At 41.2% G+C, this 18174-nt stretch overlaps 1 long non-coding RNA gene across 1 annotated transcript; it reads left to right on the top strand.

The window, feature by feature from the left end:
• Positions 1–4026: 4026 nt before the first annotated feature.
• Positions 4027–16298, top strand: LOC107129418 (uncharacterized). Its single transcript, XR_010586078.1, has 3 exons — positions 4027–4413; positions 7761–8096; positions 15276–16298. It is a non-coding gene; the product is annotated as an uncharacterized lncRNA (long non-coding RNA).
• The last annotated feature ends 1876 nt before the right edge of the window (positions 16299–18174 follow it).

Raw genomic sequence — 18174 nt, 5'->3', positions numbered from 1 at the left:
TGGTCATGTATCATCCCTTATTGGAGTTAGACTCTCGGTGCTTAGTTCCTACTACCACTTCTCCCAGGCCTTGGGTCCTCAGTGACATGTGCTTGAAGGCAGCCTTGGCCATGCAGGCCATTACTTTGACCATCTCAGCAGGACTGATGTTCCTCCAGCCTCCTTGGCCTGTTTGGTGGCTGCAAAACTTCAGTCCTACTAGTTTTAATCTTTAATAAATTTTCCCCTTGGTTTTCACTTCTGATTTTCATGCCAGTGAGTTTAGGTTCTTTCAGCATCGCTACATGCAAGACTCCCTTGAGGGAGGGGATGAGGGCTGCTGTGTGAGGCTGTTTGGCAGTGCTTTCTGTTGTGCTTGTGTTGATGGGTGGAGGCTCCTGTCCCAAGGAACTGAAGCTCGGGCTCTTTGCTACAACTGGAAGCAGATGAGGCATTTTCTCCCTTATTCTCCCAACAGATCTCTTTAGATTTCTCAATCTGTCATTTTCTGGATTAGGTGGTATTCGGAGGCTTTCTACCAACTCAGAAGATAGACATATGGCTCATGTTTATGTTTTCATGCACAGGCCACTGAGACAGATGAGCACTGACGGGGATAAACACCATTGGTCATTTGCCTGTCCCTGGAACTCATTTTGAGGGGCATATGAATTAGATACTGCTCTTAAAGGTCTCATACAGTTAAAATTATTTACATATTATTCTTTCTTCTCAGGCAAGTGCATTCTTGCCCATTCTGAAATTGATTTGAAATGCAAAAACATCAGGATATTTGATATAAGAGTAAAATTTTTAAAATGATAGAGATTTTAACCCCAAGCCCCCAAAAAGGAGATGTGGCGTATTGGATCTCTATTAAATTTGTTGACTTTTTGCTTTAAAAAGAATTTGCCAGCATTTGATTAACAAAAGGATATATGGACAAATGGAAACACACCTTAGAACTTTTCAAATTGACTGCCTGAGGGATTGATAAGCCAAAGAAGAATCAGTATGGTGTATTGATTGCAAGGATAGACTCTTGAAGCCGAGATGCTTGGTCTCTGTAGCTTTCTAGGTTTGTCACCTCAGGCAACTTAACCTCTTTGGTCTAAATTCCCTCATCAGTGAAATGAGGATAATAATTTTACATACCTCAGAGGGCTGCAGGAGATTTAAATGAATCAATATATTTGAAGCACTTAAAACAGTGCCTGACACAAAATAAGTGCTCAGTAAATAAAACAATAAAAACAGCAATAAAAACACATATAAGAATGTTCATAGAAGCATCATTCATTTATTTAATATGCAAAAGAACACAAAGGCTTGGCATAAGGAAGCTTTGAAAATGAACTACAATTTCACATGGTAACATGAATGAATCTCATAAACATAATATTGAGCAAAAAGATTGATTTCTAAAAGAACACAGAGAGCAGAATTCCACTTGTATAAAATATGCAAACATAGAAAATTAAACAGTATATTGTTTAGGGATACATATATATGTGGTAAGACAAGGAAATGACTAAAAGTTTGAGATTGTGGCTCCCACTTGGGAACCAAGGACAGAGGTCACATTGGAATTGGCAATGGTCTCCTTAAATGGTGGTGAAAACAACAGTTTTCCTTTGGTTATTCCTCTTTAGACTGAGCATGTATAGTATACATGCCCTAATGTATGTATATTTAATTAAGCAAAACAACAATGGAATCCCAAAGCCCCTGAATTTTAGTGTCATACTCATGGGTTCCATAATCAGTATTAGCTTTGTGACGTTGGTCAAGGCATTTGAAATTGTGAGAGCTGTCATACATTTTCCCTTGCAATTCAGAAACAAGTATATTAGAAGTCATATTCTGTTTATAAAAACTCTTAGTTTGCAAACTTTTTACTAAGTCTAAAATTCTGAACAGGAAAGAGCCATTGACAGATTAGCTTCTATGCAGAAGGGCATGAGCTTAAAACCTTAGCTTTACTGAGATCTGTCATTATTCAAAATAAACAAATACCTGAACCCTGGTAGGAAATGAGGAGGACACATGATTCACACAAACTTCTGAAATGCAAGCACCTTTTTCTTACTCACAGGTAATAATGCATTAATAAGTAATAAGATCTCAGGCAGGCAAACAGGCTGTCCCACTGATAAAAATTACGTAGTGTAAACAAATCCCTTTTTTAAGAAGCAGCTAATAGTTTATCTCTGTTAGCTGATTTCAGCATGCAGGGAAAAAGGGCTAGGATTTCTCAAACGCTCTGCCTTTACAGTTCAGCTGATTGTTCCTTTCTGTAACAGTTTGCCTTGGTTACAATCGCTTAGTGACCATTAGCAAATAGAATGTGTTTGCTTTTCCTAAGGTCCATGTTTCCTGCCAGCTTGTAGCCACCAGCTTCCAAAATAAAATATTGTGAAATTACAGATTGAAACAACACCTTCACGTAGAAACATCTGTAGTCCAGGCATAATGAGGAACTTTAAATATTTAACCTCTGGGAGAAAAAGGAGTATAAACATATAAACAGAAGTATAGGTAAGACATTCATATAAACAGAATTATAGTTAAGTATAATTAAGGTGTTTCTTGGGTAGGCACAGTGGCTCATGCCTGTAATTCTAGCACTTTGGGAGGCCTGAGGCGGGAGGATCACTTGAGCCCAGGAGTTCGAGACCAGCCTGGGCAACTAACAAGACCCTGTCTCTACTTAAAATTCAAAAACATTAACCTGATGTGGTGACAAGTGTCTGCGGTCCCAGCTACTCAAGAGGCCAAGGCAGCAGGATGGCTTGAGCCCAGGGGTCAAGGCTGCAGGGAGCCATGATGGTGCCATTGCATTCCAACCTGGGCAGCAAAGCAAGACCCTGTCAAAAAAAAAAAAAAAAAAAAAAGTCTCTTGTTAGCAACCCACATCAACTAAACCCTTCGCTCAAATACCAGGAGTGTTGTGTTCATTTTGAGCAACACCTTTAACAAGGGCTTCAGCCAACCAGGAAACAACTTTAAAAAGTCTCGAAGCCAAAACTTAAGGGGCAGTGCAGAGAGAAAGAATCCAAGACTTAGTGAACCCCTGATAACCATATGCAAAGGACTTTCTTGCAAATGAGGACATTAGATATATATGTCTGTTGCTTCAGAGAATAAAATTAGGATACACATTTGGGAGTCTGTGGAAGGCACAGTTCAGTTCTGAGTAAGGAAGAGTCTTCTATAATTAAGTGGCAGTTCTGAGGTACTGAGTTTCCTGTCACTGGAAAGGTTCAAGTACAGGCTGGTTACTGCTACAGCTTTTGTAGACAGATTCCTCCACAGGGCTGGGCGTTGGGATAAATGGTCTCTAAAGTCCCTTTCACTTCTCAATGCCTAATATGAAGTATGAAAAAACAATATTTGAAATCTGTTTTTTTGGGGTTTTTTTTTTTTTTTGAGACGGGGTCTCGCTCTGTCACCCAGGCTGGAGTGCAGTGGCCAGATCTCAGCTCACTGCAAGCTCCACCTCCCGGGTTCACGCCATTCTCCTGCCTCAGCCTCCCAAGTAGCTGGGACTATAGGGGCACACCACCACGCCCGGGAAATTTTTTGTATTTTTAGTAGAGATGGGGTTTCACCATGTTAGCCAGGATAGTCTCAATCTCCTGACCTCATGATCCACCCACCTCGGCCTCCCAAAGTGCTGGGATTACAGGTGTGAGCCACTGCGCCTGCCCTGAAATCACTTTTCTTTCTTTTTTTTTTTTTTTTTTTTTTTTTTTTTGAGACGGAGTCTCGCTGTGTTGCCCAGGCTGGAGTGCAGTGGCCGGATCTCAGCTCACTGCAAGCTCTGCCTCCCAGGTTTTTATGCCATTCTCCTGCCTCAGCCTCCCGAGTAGCCGGGACTACAGGCGCCCGCCACCTCGCCCGGCTAGTTTTTTGTATTTTTTAGTAGAGACGGGGTTTCACCGTGTTAGCCAGGATGGTCTCGAACTCCTGACCTCGTGATCCGCCCGTCTCGGCCTCCCAAAGTGCTGGGATTACAGGCTTGAGCCACCGCGCCGGGCCTTCTTTCTTTTTTATTCCATGCAATTGACTAGCTTGCAACTCATTCTCTATTTTTCATATACTGCCATAAACTTGCCCTTTGTATACAGTGAAGAGGAGCCAAGTAATACTCATCTGATATGGTTTGACTGTGTCCCCATTCAAATCTCAACTTCAGTTGTATCTCCCAAAATTCCCATGTGTTGTGGAAGGGACCTGGGGGAAGTAATTGAATTATGGGGGCTGGTCTTTTCCATGCTATTCTTGTGATAGTGAATAAGTCTCTTGAGATCTGATGGGTTTATCAGGGGTTTCCACTTTCGCTTCCTCCTCATTTTTCTCTTGCCACCACCATGTAAAAAGTGTCTTTCGGCTCCTGCCATGATTCTGAGGCCTCCCCAGCCAATTGGAACTGTAAGTCCAATTAAACCTCTTTTTGTTCTAAGTTTTGGGTATGTCTTTATTGGCAGCATAAAAACAGACAAATATACCATCCTAGAATGGGACACACAGGAGCCCAGAAGTTCCCCCCTGAGGACTCAGCACCAGAGTGACACCTCTGAGTTCTCATCCTTACAAAAAATGAGTTCCAGTCTAGAAATGTCATCTTCCCCTCCCCCTTCTTCATGGAGATGATGCTTAAGCAAGTCCTTTTTACTTCCTTCTTTTCTCCTTAATGAAGTTTTTGGGTTGCCAGAAAAGGAAACACTGTACAAATGAGACTCAAAAGCTAACTTATTTCCGTAAATCTCTTTCTGACTCCTAGACCAGGACTGAACATTACTAGAAAAACTATGCATCAGACAGGTATAAATAAATGCTAGGTTTACACTTTTAAAACATTGCCTATTATCACCTTTCAATCCAAATAAATATTATCTGGCCTTATCCCAGTTGCTCAGAAAACCCCAGAGGCAATTATCATTAGAATGGAGGTTTCTTTGCTGGAAGTATCAAAATATGTTCTCAAATGTAACTTAGCCAATATCTCATTTCTTACTGCACTTAATTTCTCAGGTATGCCTAAATCTAAGAATTATATTATTGCACTTTTTTGATAAATAGAAAAAGTGAAAGTAAAATGAAAAGAGAGAGGAGGGAAAGGAAATGTCTTCATATCCCCATCGCACAGTGTGCAGCACCCAGTGCAAAATTGTGATGAGCCAACAAGTGCATGGAAAGTGTGAGCAAAGACACTGAGGCATAGGAGTGTGTGCCATACTTACCTGGGAAAGACACGTGAATAACTCTAAAAATATTCGCATAGTCATACATCGCTTGACTTGTAGAATGTAAACTCCAGGAAGGCAGAGATTTTGTTTTTCACTGATATGTTCCCAGTACCTAAAGCAGTACTGATCATATAGTAGTTGCTGAATGAAATATTTGCTGATAGAATGTTTGAATAAAGGAATCTTTAAATTTATATTAATTAGTCCTCAAAAATAGACCCACACAATATTTAACTGATCCTCGACAAAGGCCCAAAGGCAATTCAATGGAGAAAGGATTGAGCATTCAACAAATGGTGCTAGAACAATTGGATAGATAATGCAAAAAAAAAAAAAAAGAAGAAGAAGAATCTAGACAAAGACCTACCTTTCACAAAAATTAACTCAAAATAGATCATAGACTAAATGTGAAATTCAAAACTAGAAAACTTCCAAAAGAAAAACATATAGCAGAAAATCGAAATGCTCTTGGGTTGGCAATGAGTTGTTAGTTACAATACCAAATACATAATCCAAAAAGGGGTTCTGGCCAAAGGAAGAGCAAGTGCTCAGTCTCTGAGATGCACGTCCACTTGTACTTTGAACAGAAGGTCAGAAAGCAGGCAGCTGATCATAGAAAGGCAGGAGAAGCCTGGGAGAAGATCTGGGCAGGAGACAGACAGAGGCCAGATCACAGAAGCCTGATGGTTCCTGTAAGGAGTTTGAGTTACACTTCAATGGCAATGGGAAGCCACTAGAGAGTTTTAAGCAGGAAACTAACATGATTTGATACAATCAATAAATGTCTATTCAATCTGAATCTGAATGACCCTTTGATGGTGGATCAGTGGGCACCTTCAACTTTAAAAGAGAGAATATGGAAGAAGAAAATGAGTTATTTTGTTTGGGAGGTGGGGTTGGTTTTGTTTTTTATTTTCACTTGTTTTTGTTTTGCTGGGAGTTTGGAATAAAGTATTGAGTCTGGGGAATACTAACTTTAAGATATTTGCACTATCATCATGGGAAGATACCAAGGAATATATGGGAATACAAATCAAAAAATTGGGGAAAAAGAGCTTAAGGATGAATCATTCTCATAAATAGAATCAGAGGACAAACTAGCTAAGGGAGAGCATAGACTACAAAGAAGGGAAGTCAAGAACAGAATTATGCCTAGATTTGTGGGCATTTAAAGAGAAGGCAGAGGAAGGATGTTGAAACGTAAGGGGAAATGGGGAAATTATAAAGGCCACTTTGGCCAAGCTCCATATAGTCTCTAGTAAAGGAATAGAAAACCCAAAATGAGAAATTTTCAGAGAGACTGTAACTAGAATGAAGGCTCAAGTCAGAGGAACTAATATGAAGAACTCAGTAGAGGCAATACTATCTTCTGTATCAGCAAAATCAGCTCCCATTGAAGGTGGCAGGTTATAGCCATGAGTAAAATCTCTGGTCAAAATGAAATTGGGTCCCAGAAAATTTATCTTATAAAAATAATTGGGCAAATGCACAAGAATATAAGATGTTCATTGTTGTATTTCCTATAGCAAATATTTTTCAGTAATTTGCATCTCCAACAATAATTAATTGAATTGATTTTATTACATCTGTATGGACAAATTCAGTAGCCATTAGAATAAAGGAAAGTGTTCATGCTTTATTTAGCAGAAAAATGTTTTTAAAATGGAAGGTATCACATTTTTATAAGTATGCATACATTTAACATATTCATATTTATAAATATGTACATATAAGTGCATAGTTTTTATTTCTGCTTACCTACTTTCAGTTTTCATCATGAATATATATTACTTGTGACATTTTAAAAGTATTTTTAAAGGAAAAATGTGGAAATTCTATTAGGAGCACATTTACTCTGTTACTGGCACCACCCTCAGGATCAGAGAGGCCTCTAGGCTATTGTAAAGACCAAAGCCTCAAAGAAAAAGTAATTAGGATGGAATGGTGAGAATTCAGTGAACAGTATCTTTCCAACAGTGCTATTAAGGACAGGCACAGCATATAAGCTCAGATGAGAACATTCAAAATGCATTTGAAATGAAGAAGTGAAACCAGATGAGTACAGCTGAAGATGAATAATTCCATGAGATGTCTATCTAGCTGAAATTAAGGACCAATAAGACTAGTGTCGATAAGGAAAGCTCTTCAACCCAGTCACAGAAAAGGGAGCTCATACAACCTGTGAACCATTATGATTTAATTTTAATTGTTTAAAAGAACCAAAGGAAACTCGGTAGTTGCAAGTGGTGTGTGAATTTTTATAACATTTTAATACTGTTAGATAGGAAACAGATGCTCACTTATGGAAGCCGTTTTTGTTTGTATAGAATCCGAAATACAAATGTGCAATAGTATAAGCAAATGTTTCAATCTTCATGTTTGCCTTTTAAGTACTATTTGAGGCCCATGGTATGTAGAATAAAAATTATTAAAGTTTCAAAGTTTACAAGGATTTTATAAAGACCCTACATATCTGATGGGAAAGGGAGCTAGTAAACAAAGATTTCTGTGTCATATCTCTATTTTCAGGGGAAGAACGGAAGGCAACGCCTCCGAATTAAATTTTGGGACCCCCAGTAAAATTTCAGAAAAGCCCAGAATTGATCTCAGAATGCACAAACTCGACATGTCTTTGACAGAGAAGGCTCCGAGATTTCAGTGTGTTCGTTGCTCTCCACTAAGGAGCTGCTCAGGCCGCCCTTGCATCCACAGCAAAGGGGCTTCCCTCTGCTCTGCTCTGCTCTGCTCTCGGGTTCGGAATCCGGAGCGAGTTTCCAGTGAGCGGCGCCCGCTGAGCGCGTGGGAAAGCATCGCGCGTGCCCTTCCCCGCGCGCGTCTGCGGATCAGCGCAGGCGAGGTGGGTGGGTAAGTGCAGGGGAGCGGGGCGGAGGGCGGCAAAGCACAGCAGTCAAGTCTTCCTTGAAATGCTGCAGGCAAAGCCAGACATTTACATCTAAAAATGGCTGGATCTGATCCCCACAGTCTTGCCAGGAAAGTCTGTCATTTCTTCGTGACCCTCAGCTGAGGGCCAGGACCTGTTCTTAACAGGGAGCTTTACATTGGCAGCGGCCCCGCGTACGTTCAGAAACGGAGTAGGGTTACTAGCTGTGCCTGGTGCAGCCCCCTACACGTCCTTGGCCTGCCAGGCTGCAGGTCACATCTTTCCCAGGGTGGCTCTGGACTAACTGCGTCCCTTCATAGTCACCATGGCCCCTGGTTGGAGGCAGCAAGGCCAGGGAGAGGTGATGAGAACCCCATCCCTCCAGACGGGCTCCTTCTGCATCTGCCTCCCCCTTACCAGGAGTCTTGGCCCCCATACCAGATAAATGCTTCCAAAGTGACCTCCCCATGAAGAGGTGACTGAAATGGAAACAGCTCACCTCGGGTTCAGCTTTGCAGAAAATCACAGCTGCTTCAGGAAAATTCAAAAGAATTTTCACACACACAACCATGCTTCCTCCAGCCAAGGGACATAAATCTCCACCCAGAAGGCCCACTGTCCAGTTTAGTTTTAGTTCTAGCACCCATCCCCTGCAGCACCACGTTCATCTTAGTCAGAGATTTTGTAATGAGGACATCTGCTATTCAAGCTCACAAACGTGGCAATCTGATGTAATAACATATCTTTCATATGCAAGAAGGAACATTGTTGGGAGTGTTTTTGGAAGTTAGTTTTCCTGGTGCAATTTCATTATTTTGTTTTTCTCCCCCACTTCACAACCAACTGAGATTTTAAAGCTGAGAAAAACTCAAGACATATAAACCATGACTCACAGCTATTTGTAAAAGATAAAATGCTTCTATTTCTCAGGCTTTAGCTTTGAAAATTAAATATTCAAATAAAAAATAACATTACTCCAATAGATGTCAGTGATAAAAATCATGGAAACAGTTTCTGAAAAGCTTCATAACACATCAAGACGGTTCTTTCCCCCTGTCCAATTCTGACCTAATTCTGAGCTTTTCTTTTTAAGTGCGTCATGACTTAATTGTTCACAAGTTGCCTCTCAAGCTTTTTTTCCAGGAGAAGCCCCAGAGGAATCTTCTAGGGGTCTAAAAGGTTTCAGGGGACATTTTATTCCCCAAGGTCAGCCGAATGAGGCCTCCTTTTCTTCAGGGTATGACAGTCTTTTTCCGGACCTGTCAGCATGCAGAGTGCCTGTGGGGACAGAGGGCTGCTCTGGTGCCCTGAGGTGCCACTGCTTGCCTCTCTCAACACCCCAGAGCCAGTCAGGAAGCTAATTGGTGTCTGCTACTCTCAAAGGAGCTGAAAACCTGAAGAGATGGAAAGGTTGCTTGTCAGGGTCTTAAGATCTGATTCAATAAGACAACAACATCGACTTTTCAGTTCTCCTAAGAAAATTTTTTTTGAAAGAGAAATATGTCTAGAGCCGACCGTTATCTGCTCAAGGACCAAAGACATCTATAAATTTCCTCAGTTTTATCTTACACCCTAAAGGGAGATGACTAGAAAAGGTCAAGATGATCTAAATTGGTTTCTATAAATCCAATAAAGATGTTGTCACTAAGCATCTACTGTATTGGGGCACTGGGGACGTAAGGATAAATGTTGGGTGTCCTGCCCTCAAGGAACTTACAAAACCTCCTCCGTAAAACAGTCATTTAAGACGAGGTGTTTTCTTCGCCAGCAGAGAAAGTCGCTACTAAATGGATTTCATACTTCTCTGACCTTTTGTCAGTGATTCCCAAGTCTTCATTTAAAATGTCAGCTGTAATGAGGTGATGCCCTCCGGAGAGACTGGAGCCTCTAACTCTTTCTTCACAAAAGTCAAAAATCTGAGTGACATCCTGGACTCTTTTTTTTCCCTTGCCCTTCACCTCAATCCATCATCCTGCAGTGCAAATTCTACCTCCATCATCGTTCGGTCTTACACATTTCTGCATCCCCACTACCCCGATCTTAATTTGGGGTTTCAGATGTCTTACCTGAAATACTTGAAATGCATTTTAGCTTATCTTCTGATTTAAGCCCGAATCAGGCACTTAATCATTCTCCACATTATATTGTAATTGCCTTTTTATTTGTCAACCTTTCTGCTAGATTAGAAGCCCCTAAGGGCAGACACTGAGTTCTTAATCTCTGTATTCTGTGCACCTAGCACAGTCATAGGCTAATAGTTGGCATTCAGCCCATGCTAATTAAATGTATGTAAGAAAGGTGCATTAAGAAAAGTACATGGATGCATGTATGCACTGAATATCTCCAAACTGGTTTGACAGTTCCTCCTTTCCCGTTTCCTCCCTGATGTCAATAATCACTCTCTATATTATAGCAGCACCCTGCTACCCTAGTAAATTGTTGGTTTTAATCTGCTGCGGGTGGCAAACTGGATAATCAAAGTTATTTAGACAGTGAATAGTAAGGGTGAATAGGTTCTGACTGAGTCCCTCTTCTACAACTAAAACAAATGAGCTTCAGTGAACTGATTTTGTGAAAACTATTTCAGTGCCTCAGGGAATTTAGTTCCGTTGCTGTATTCCAGATGGCAGGAGTTGCCCTTAAGTCCTACTTCTAGGTAACTGAGGTGTTACTATATAAAATATTTTACTATTCAATGATTTTAATTTCTACTTTTATTTCAACAGGAATCTTTCAAATTTGCTTCCAAAAGTGTACAGCAAGGGTCTTGCTTTCACTGCTTTTTAATGATAAATCTGATTTCTTACCAAAAACATGTTCTTAAAATTTGTCTTTGTAGAAAATATGAATATTTCTATTTTTATTTATATTTTTGCTGCCTAACGTTTTTTTGAGGCATAATCTTGCTGGAGTGCAGTGGTGCAATCTTGGTTCCCTACAACCTCTGCCTCTCAGGTTCAAGCGATTCTCATGCCTCAGTCTCCATAATAGCTGGGATTGCAGGTGCATGCTACCACACCCGGCACTAATTCTTTTGCATTTTTAGAAGAGACAGGGTTTCACCATGTTGGCCAAGCTGGTCTCAAACTCCCGACCTCAGGTGATCTGCCCACTTCGAGCTCCCAAAGTGCTGCTGTTTAACTTTTTTGAAGCATGGTTTAATGTTGAGACAGGATGTCAAAAATCCATGCTAAAATGAGTTTAGAGTGCCCTTTACTAAAAACCTACGAGCATTTGCATTATGCTGTTGAAAATCTCCCCCAGTCCTGTTCTTAATGGGTTCTTTGTCAATGGAAAGCTGAGCAAGACAGCCCTGAGATACTTCTGAGGCCAGGGCATTGGTTTCTGCTTTTTAAGCTGTGATTGGTTATATTTCTCTTTTGGAGTGAAGCTGCTAAACACCTTGTAAAAGGAAGTGGAGCATCGAAGCCAGACAATCCTCTGTGAAAGCATCGTAAGTGCCTCAGTTGGAAGTACAAGTCCAGTCCATGCCATCTCCTCTGAAACTGCCTTCCACCTGAGCCCCAGCAAGTGTGGGCCTGGACAGCCAGGTGTCCTCAGCCCATTGGAACAGGACACCTGACCCTGGACTAGCAAATGCATGGGCTGGGCTAAGCCAATTAGATTCTTTCTCTCAGAAATGGAGACAGAATTAGTGGGTGGATGTTGTGTACTTGAGTCAGGGTGGAAGCAGCTGATCTAGAGAGAGAAGAAGCAGACAGAAGCAGGGAGACCATCGCTCTGAGGCCGTAGGGGAGGCACAGAGTGTGACCTCAATTCAGAGTACAGTCGCCTCTGTAATTTGTAGTTTGCCTGGTGCAAAATGAAAATGTTGAGCCCCTTGTTTAAAAGTAAGAGGAAAATGTCAGTAAAGGCACTAAAATATAAAGTTTTTTTTCCTTAAAAATATTTTCTGGGCCGGGCGCGGTGGCTCACGCCTGTAATCCCAGCACTTTGGGAGGCTAAGGCGGGTGGATCACGAGGTCAGGAGTTCGAGACCAGCCTGACCAAAATGGTGAAACCCCATGTCTACCAAAAATACAAAAATTAGCTGGGCGTGTGATGCGTGCCTGTAATCCCAGCTACTCAGGAGGCTGAGGCAGGAGAATCACTTGAACCTGGGGGGCGGAGGTTGCAGTGAGCAGAGATCATGCCATTGTACTCCAGCCTGGGCAACAAGAGTGAAACTCCATCTCAAAAAAAAAAAAATTCTTACTTATAAAATGTAATGGGTAAAATGTAATGGGGCATACATATTAGTTAGCTTGCATTGTCGTAAAATACCACAGATGGTAGCTTAAACAACAGACATTTATTTTCTCACAGTTCTGGTGGCTTGAAGGCCCAGAGGAAGGTGCCAGGAGAGTTGGTTTCTGCTGAGGGCTCTCTTCCTGGCTTGTAGACAACCACCTTCTCACCATGTCTTCACATGGTCTTTCCTGGTGTGCTGGCTCAGTGAGCGCTGTCTCTGCTGTCTCTTCCTCTTCTTATTAGGACACCGGTGCTATTGAATTAGGACCCACCATTAAGGCCTCATTTAACCTTAATGACCTCCTTAAAGGCCCTATCTCCAAATACAGTCACATTAAGGGTTAAGGATTCAACATATGAATCTTGGGTGACCACAGTTCAGTCCATAACAAAGGGTAATCGTGATGCATAGGTAACAAAGTAGAATTACGAATTGAAGAAAATATTTTTGGTGTCCTAAGCTTATATAATATAATAATGTATTTATTATTTATCTTCTGTCTATGAGTTTCTTCTCTCATTTTTGTAACAATACCACTGCTACCACCACCGCCAATACAGTCATCCCTTGGTATCCAAGGGGAATCAGTTCCAGGAACCCCCTTGGATAACAAAATTCTCAGATGCTTAAGTCTCTTATATAAAATGGCATTGTATTTGCATATAACCTACATATGTCCTCCTGCATACTTTACTGTCTAGACTACTTATAATACCTAATACAACATAAATGCTATGTAAATAGTTGTCATATTGTATTTTTTAGTGTGTATTGTTTGTTATTGTGGTATTTTTTTTAATTGGTTTTTCTTTTCTGAATATTTTCCATCCTCACTTGGTTGAATCCGTCGATGCAGAACCTGAGGATGTCTGTACTTTATTAGTGTATCTTGATTGATCATGAGGTTCTTCTGGCTCACTTCTGCAAATTTGTTTACTAGGTCATCAAAATTTATACTTTTGGCAACTTCATTTTTTTTTTTTTTTTTTTTTTTGAGACAGAGTCTTGCTCTGTGCCCCAGGCTGGAGTGCAGTGGTGCGATCTCGGCTCACTGCAAGCTCCGCACCCCCCGGGTTCACGCCATTCTCCTGCCTCAGCCTCCCGAGTAACTGGGACTACAGGCGCCCGCCACCTCGCCCGGCTAATTTTCTTGTATTTTTAGTAGAGACGGGGTTTCACCGTGTTAGCCAGGATGGTCTCGATCTCCTGACCTCGTGATCCGCCTGTCTCAGCCTCCCAAAGTGCTGGGATTACAGGCTTGAGCCACCGCGCCCGGCCGGCAACTTCATTTTTAATTGATATAATTGAAAGCCACATGAGTTGCTCTTGGAATATGCAAGATGGCAAATAAATTTGGTAATTTTAATTTTAAGGAAGATTTTTCTGATGATGTGAATGTTACTGGAGCTGTAAGGAGTATTTTGTAGGCAGTGATGACATTGGGATAAATGTCTGATAAATTATATATATTAGTACATCGAGAGCTGACAATTCTTTTAGAATAATTTTTCTAAAAAGACTTAACTCTTCATACAAACCAGTTTCATGTAAGTCTGAATTTTATTTTAAATGCAAATTGTACAATGGTCTTTCATTTCCTCTTACATTCTCTGTAACTTGTGGAGGTTTTACAAGAAACTGGCTTTATGATTTGTTGAAAATGCAAACACCTGTTTATGCATTCTATCACTGTATGTTCAATTACAAGAGAAAATTTAATTTTAAATGTCTTCTTCATCAATAATTGATTCATCCATTGCTTTATATGAAAATACTGTGTTTTTTTCACCAAATGAGATTGTCTTTAAATTTAATTTCTGTTTCTAACCTTGTGAATATTTGTTTTGCAGTGTTGTGGTAGTTTCCAAAACCAGGGATTCTAAATTCTGGAGAATCTTAATAACTCCCCGACAAGTTTCATTGCAATGTCTACATGTACATTTTTATTTTTGTAATAGTTTACTGATAAAGTTTGACTGCCTGACAACCAGCAGTTTCTAGCCAAGAAGTTACGATTTGTGCAGTTGCCCCAGAAATGGGCTCCAGGGATAGACCAGCAAACTGACCTCCCGACATGAATCCTAGCATTGCCTTCGTGTAGAGCTTCTCCTGTCTCCAGGGCTATGGCTGCTGTCTCCACAGTTGCTGCTTCTGCTGCTGCTATCACCATCATCGCTACCACCGATCTGGGCCCAGGTCCCATCCTGGCCTGTGCAACTAACTGCTTGGCATGCACATTGCTCATTGCACGCTGTACCATGAGCCTGAGCCAACAAGGGCGTGTGCTGCCACTTCACATATGCTCCATTGTCCCATCAGACTTAATAACACAAGTCCAAAAAACACATATGCTCCATTGTCCCATCAGACTTAATAACACAAGTCCAAAGACAGAATGTGAGTGCTCAGTGACCAAACACAGCATGAAACCAAACATAGGGCCCTTCCACATGCAGGGCCCTGTGCAACTAACTGTACAGGTCACTGCCCATAAACTAGCCCTACCTCAATTCCTCATTGGCCAGTTCTGGCACCATCCCTCAGATATCTAAGCTGTCTGTACTTAAATCTTGTCTTAGGAAGCTCCTAAAGCCTACTATTATATTTTTACCAAAAAAAAAAAAAAAAAAAATCCCCTATTGGGTAGACACCACCATATTCCCAGTCATTGCCCATTCTCTCATCTCCATTAAAAAAAAAAAAAAAAAAAAAAAAGCAAAGAATGAAAAGTTATTCTTTTCAAGGGAACCATATGCCGCCTTCCCAGAATTCCTTACGTCTAAAGGTAATTATGTGATTCAGTTATGGCCAATAGGAAAGAAACCAGAAGTCTGCTAGAGGTTTCTGGAAAATATTTGCTTTCCTATTAGACATACAGCCTTTTCTGTTCTGGTCCTCTTCTTCCTGCCAGGAATGCAGATGTGAGGCTGGAGGCAGTAGAGCCATCTCGCAATCATGCAGCAACAAGCAAGGCGGAGCTGGCATGTTGTTGACTGATAACATCGAGAAGCTGCTATATTAATTATTAATCCTGCACTGCCAATCTCTGAACTTCTTGGTATATTGGGAACATAAACTCTTTTGGTTAGGCACTGCGTCAGATTTCTATTACATGCAGCCAAATGCAATCTTAATTGAGATACCCCTTTACCTAAGTTAGCTTTAGCTGTTCTTGCAACTGTTTGTGCTCCACCCACGGCATATGGGATCCCTTTTCCCCACAGAACCTTCCCTCAGTGTGATGTCCCCCAACCAGTATTTGCAGCTTTTTTGTTTTGTTTTGTTTTGTTTTTTAATCACAAAACTGCTCTCAGGCTGCCAAATCTGTTGGCCCTAGAGCCAGAAGTGCTATCTCCTGGGATTTTTTTTTTTTTTTTTTTTTTTTAGACAGGATCTTGCTGTCATCCAGGCTGAAGAGCAGTGGATGTAAAGGTAGTAAACTCCTGGGCTCAAGCGATCCTCCTGCTTCAGCCTTCCTAGTAGTTGGGACTATAGGTGAGTGCCACCACTCCCAGCTAATTGTTTTTATTTTTTGTAGAGATGGGGGTGGACAGGGATCTCACTTTTTGCCCAGACTGGTCTTGAACTCCTGGACTCAAGCCATCCTCCTGCTTTGATCTCCCAAAGTGCTGGGATTACAGGCATGAGCCACCACGCCCAGCCTGGGATCTATTCTTAACCCTTGCCCTAGTCAAGGTGGTCTTCTTGCAGGATTAAGAGTTAGATTCTGTGGGACTCTGATATCATACCCTGGCTTGGCCTTCCCTTCCCTGTCCTACCTCCCCACCCCACTACCAGTTTCTTCGGAGATATTACCTGATAGACTACAGTAGTCCTCCCTTATCTGAGGTTTAACTTTCTGCAGTTTCAGTTATTGGCAGTCAACTTAAGTCTGAAAATATTAAATAAAATATCCAGAAATAAAAAATTTATAAGTTTTAAATTGCATGCCGTTCTGAGTGGCATGATGAAATCTCAAGCCGTCCTGCCCTATCCCACCTGGGACATGAAACCTCCCTTTATCCGGTGTATCCATATTGTAGATGCAACCATCCATCAGCCACTTAGATGTCGACTCAGTTATCAGATCAACTCTCCCTATCGCGAGGCTTGTGTTCAAGTCATCCTTATTTTTACTTAATAATGGCCCCAAGGTGTAAAGGTAGTAACATTGGTGTGTTGTTATTTTATTATTAGTTATTGCTGTCAATCTCTTGACTGTGCCTAATTTATAAACTAAACTTTATCATAGGTACATATGCATAGCAAAAAGCATATCATATATAGGGTTCTATCTGCAGTTTTGGGCATCCTCTGGCGGGCTTAGCTACCCAAGGAAGGTAACCCCCATGGATGAGGTAGGACTACTGTACTTTCACATGAATTTTCATCTCAGGGGCCACCTCTGGAAATTCAACCTAAGACACAAAGTTTCCTGAATAGAATAGGTATTAACGGGAATTTAAAAATCATTTAAAACCCAATCCATTTTGATGTTTCTTGTACATTTGAGGCTTCAGTGGAAAAAAATGTTATGAAATCCTTGTCACTCTTCATATGTCCCAACTGATAGCCCAGGAATTTTTTGACAGTTCAATTATAATATGATAGTTCAAATAAATATACATTCATTTGTTTAAATATACCACAAATCAGGCTGGGTTCAGTGACTCGGGCCTCTAATCTTACCACTTTGGGAGGCTGAGGCGGGACGACTGCTTGAGACCAGGAATTCAAGACCAACCTGGGCAACACAGTGAGACCCCTCTCTACAAAAAAAAGGAAACTGTTTTAATTAGCCACATATGGTGCCACACACTTGTATTCCTCCCTACTTGGAAGGCGGAGACAGGAAGATCCCTTGAGCTCAGGAGTTCAAGGCTGCAGTTAGCTGTGATCACAACGCTGCACTCCAGCCTAGGCAACAGAGTCAAAGACCTCGTCTCTTTAAAATACGGCTGGATAGATAGATAGATAACTCAAATATGATTGCCATAAGAAGAGAAAAGTCACGATCTTTATACCAACAAGATGAATAAAACACACAAAAAATAGAAAATATGTATCTGTCCAACTTTTGTAGGGCTCTCGCTCACACCCGAGAGCAGCTTTAGTGGAAAAAACACCCCGGCATGGGGCTGGCTCCATGGGGACCATAGTTTGTCACTCTGAGCCTCCTCATTACCTCCTAAGACTATAGTTTCCTAATCCTAAAATCCTGCTAATCTTGCTGATCTTTTCTGTCAGTGATTTGAGAAATGCTTTTCAGAGTTTTCTTTTGCATGTAAAAGAAAGCTTTGTTTTTTTTTTTTTTTAAGATGGGTCTTGCTCTGTCACCCAGGCTGGAGTGCAGTGGCAGGATTGCAGCTCACTGGAGCCTCCAAATCCTGGGCTCAAGCGATCCTCCTGCCTCGGCCTCCTGAGTATCTGGGACTACAGGTCTGCACCGCCACACCAGGCTATGTATTATTATTATTATTATTATTATTATAAAGATAGGGTCTCACCATCTTGCTCAGGCTGGTCTTAAACTCCTGGGCTCAAGCAATGCTCCCCCTGTGGCCTCCCAAAGTGCAAAGAAAACTTAACACCTTTATCCACAGTGTGATTTTCTTTTCTCTTGATGCTGTGATTTATCCCCTTGATGTCAGTGAAGCTGGGGTTGTTTTGAAAGACTTAAATCAATACTTTCATTGAGAAAATTGGACCTTGCTGGCTAAAGATGAAAAGCTGGAACCCTTTCCAACAGCTCACTTCTGTGGGCTGAGATCAGGGGCAGATGGCTCAGTGTCCCTTGAGGTGATTTGATT

The sequence above is a fragment of the Macaca fascicularis genome, chromosome 4, assembly GCF_037993035.2.
Source record: "Macaca fascicularis isolate 582-1 chromosome 4, T2T-MFA8v1.1".
In the NCBI taxonomy this organism is placed as follows: Eukaryota; Metazoa; Chordata; class Mammalia; order Primates; family Cercopithecidae; genus Macaca; species Macaca fascicularis.
Note: the sequence above shows the minus strand (reverse complement) of the source record. Positions and strands in the feature narration are given on the sequence as shown.